Below are 3,228 nucleotides of genomic sequence, written 5' to 3'. Positions count from 1 at the left end.
GAGCGGGAGAGAACTATGTGGGACATTGTTCACCCTAACTCAGTTGGAGAGCTGAGGATGCTGCAGCCGTGGGGAAGACACCTTTTCCTTTTGCCCTCAGGACTCCTGCTTATAAATCTCCAAGGATCATTGTGTCAGGCCATGGGAGTGCCCAAGAGGGGCTGCTCTCTGAGAGCACGTTGGATCCATCGCTTATCATCTTCAGGAGTGCTCAGATTATCGGGTTGACAAGTTGAAATAACACCAACCACAATGTCATGTCTACAGTTTCTTGTTGCCTTCCTCTATGGATCCCTTTGCCCCTGGGGGCAAGTGGTTTCCACCAAGTGGTCCTCCACGTTGACTGCACTTTGCAATCGCCTGAGTTGCAATAAAAAACACCCTCAGAGATTCTGATGTAACTTGTCTAGGGTGTTGCATTGAGCATTTTAAAGGCTCCCCAGAGGATTATTTGCATTTTGAATGCTGAAAATATTTAAATACAATGGTTTTGTTTTCTATGTAAAGCCCAATAGTACAATTACTAATAAACCCCAAACCAAATAAAAAGAAACATACCAACTCACTGCCATCGAGTTGATTCTAACTCATAGTGACTTTACAAGACAGGGTAGAGCTGCCATTTTGGGTTTCTGAGACTGTAACTCTTTATGGGAGTAGAAAGTCTTACATTTCTCCTGCGGAGTGGCTTGTGGTTTCCAACTGCTGACTTTCTGGTTAGCAACTCAATGCACAACCACTCTGCCACCAGGGCTTACAGCTATGAATACATGCCAATAATTAATAAAAGGACCAATATCTAGTAGTATATAAAATCATTTTCATACTGTTAAGAATATTTATCTTTTTGTCTACAGCCATACCACCCTGAACGCGCCCGATCTCGTCTGATCTCGGAAGCTAAGCAGGGTCGGGCCTGGTTAGTACTTGGATGGGAGACCGCCTGGGAATACCAGGTGCTGTAGGCTTAAAAAAAAAAAAAAGAATATTTAGTGTCTTTAGGTTATTGGAATTCTAGCTTACTATAAACACATTTTGCCCTGCACCATGAAGGCTAGGCTTCTCGAGCCCCCCTGATGGCAGATACCCCTGGTTGGAAGGAGAGTCGCAATGGGATATGGTCTTATCCTGGCAGCCTCAGCTCTTCCTCAGAGCCGGTGTTGGCTCAGAGGGTCCTCTTGGGTGTTAGATTTGTTCCAATCTCCATGTAACGAGGTTCTGGTGTGTCAGTTGTGATTAAGCAATGTTGCCAGAAACATGAACTATTAATAAAGTTCTATACTTTGCAGGAAACATTTAAAAACGAATTACAGTGAACTCAAGGTTATCCTTGTAATAGCACTGCTTTTACTCGCCTGTACCCCAGAACAACATAATGGAGTTAAAACAACCATGCCATTTGACAGGAATGCCCTCCTGCAACCAAGGTTGGGGTGTTTCAGAGTCAGAGAGGCACTAGTTCACTAGTGGGGGACGGAGGAGAGAGGGGGAGAAAGGTGAAGTGCCTGATGTTCCAGGGACTCCGTCTCTTTTTAGGGGAACAAAAATGACTTTACTTTCTTCCACTGGAAATGTAAGCCAGTCTACAAGGTCAGATTACAAGGCATCTCTGAACCGAAAATAGAACCAAGAATGTCTTAAGTAATTCTGCCCATCTTTTCTCATCTCTAACAATCAGTTTGCAAACATGATAAGTGTAAATGCATAAGATTTAGAACGGATAAATTCCAAAGTATTATACATTTGGAGAGATTTTTCTCATAGTCGGGGTACGTGGGAGGAATTGTGATCTGAACCATAATTTGAATGTCTGCTGCTGAAGGTAAAAGAATAGGGGACTTCCTTTAGCTTTTCCATTTTACAATCAAATTTGCTAGCTACAGAAAAAGAGAAATGGTCAATTAGGCAATTTAGCCAGAGGCTCTGCTTTATTTTACTTATTTTATTATGGATTAGGGGTGTGTGTGTTTACATTTCACATGATCATCTCTGCATTCAACAACTCAAACCACTCTCAGTCCCCTCAGTTCCGTCTTCTATCCCACCGACTGCCTCCCCGGAGTTCTCTTTTCCCTATTTATGGACTTCCTTTATTCCTACACCTGTGAAGCTTCTAGTCCATCAGTTTATCTTCCCATCCGTGTCTTCCTTGCCTTAGGAGCCTCCAAAGTTTCTTCCCCATGCCATGGCTCCCTATATAGTCTTTGTCCTGGTATTGACCCTTTACCAAAAGCTTCTGAGCAGAAGGTAAACGGGCCTTGAAGACAGGATGAGTGAGGGAAGACGGAAGTAGGGTTGAGAGAAATATGGAAAACAGTAAATGATGGCTGGGATGGGTCATGGGGGCGCCCATGGGTGTTAGGCAATCTCTCCAACACAGTGACCCCCTAAAGGAAAAGTACTTCTTGGCTTTAGAAAAACGATCTGAGTTTTTTTTTCAATATAATTTATAATTTTCCTACTTATAGTAATTTTTTCCAGTAGAGAATCATGAACCTAAATTCGGAATAACTATTTGTGAAGAATTTAGGACACTGCAAAAAAAACCACCTGGAGCCTGTTCTTCATCCTCCCAGTAGCGTTTCTTGTTTCAGACAAATGACTTAATGGTTCTATATTTTGGTATCCCAGTTTTTATGTTGGCGTTTTGACTTAGGAATGAGTAATTGACAGGGAGCCTTCAGAGTTAAGCGGAGCAAAATGTCAACTTACCAGCTGATTTTTCCCCACGACAAAGGATCGAATGGGGCAAATGGACCGAAAGTATATATTGAGGATGAGCTTCCTGGCACTCATGTGATCAGCGAAGCACTTTTAGACTTCCCGCCAAAGGGTGATGCGTTCCTACTGCTGCTTTATCATGGTGACTCCTGTTCATAACCAGGAGTCCCAGAAAAGCTATGCGTGCTAGCCCAAGGAGAGGGGGCTGAGGGAGAAAATAAGGGATGCTTTGGGGTGTTTACCTAACTTTTCAAAGCAGAGCACAACTGTTTTGGCTCTTTCAGTGCATACCACAGGGCCCCTTTTGGAGACAGAATTCTGCAAGAGTCTGGCCCCTAGAGCATTCATTGCATTAGTGATGTAGTATGACATACTCCTTCCCTGCCATCTCATGCTATTTATTTTAAATCCTTGATTTTACATTCCAGTTTCCTCCACATGGACCCCCGACTCCTGGTGACAGTCTATGAAATCGCAGGTTTTCAATCTTCTGATCATTTCTGGCTC

At 43.2% G+C, this 3,228-nt stretch overlaps 1 non-coding gene across 1 annotated transcript; it reads left to right on the top strand.

Moving 5' to 3' along the window:
• The first annotated feature begins 849 nt into the window (after positions 1–849).
• On the top strand, positions 850–968 carry LOC142455697 (5S ribosomal RNA). Its single transcript, XR_012785847.1, has one exon. It is a non-coding gene; the product is annotated as a 5S ribosomal RNA (ribosomal RNA).
• Positions 969–3,228: the final 2,260 nt, after the last annotated feature.

This window comes from Tenrec ecaudatus, chromosome 8 (assembly GCF_050624435.1).
Source record: "Tenrec ecaudatus isolate mTenEca1 chromosome 8, mTenEca1.hap1, whole genome shotgun sequence".
Classification (NCBI taxonomy): Eukaryota; Metazoa; Chordata; class Mammalia; order Afrosoricida; family Tenrecidae; genus Tenrec; species Tenrec ecaudatus.
This window is presented reverse-complemented; position numbering and strand designations above follow the sequence as displayed.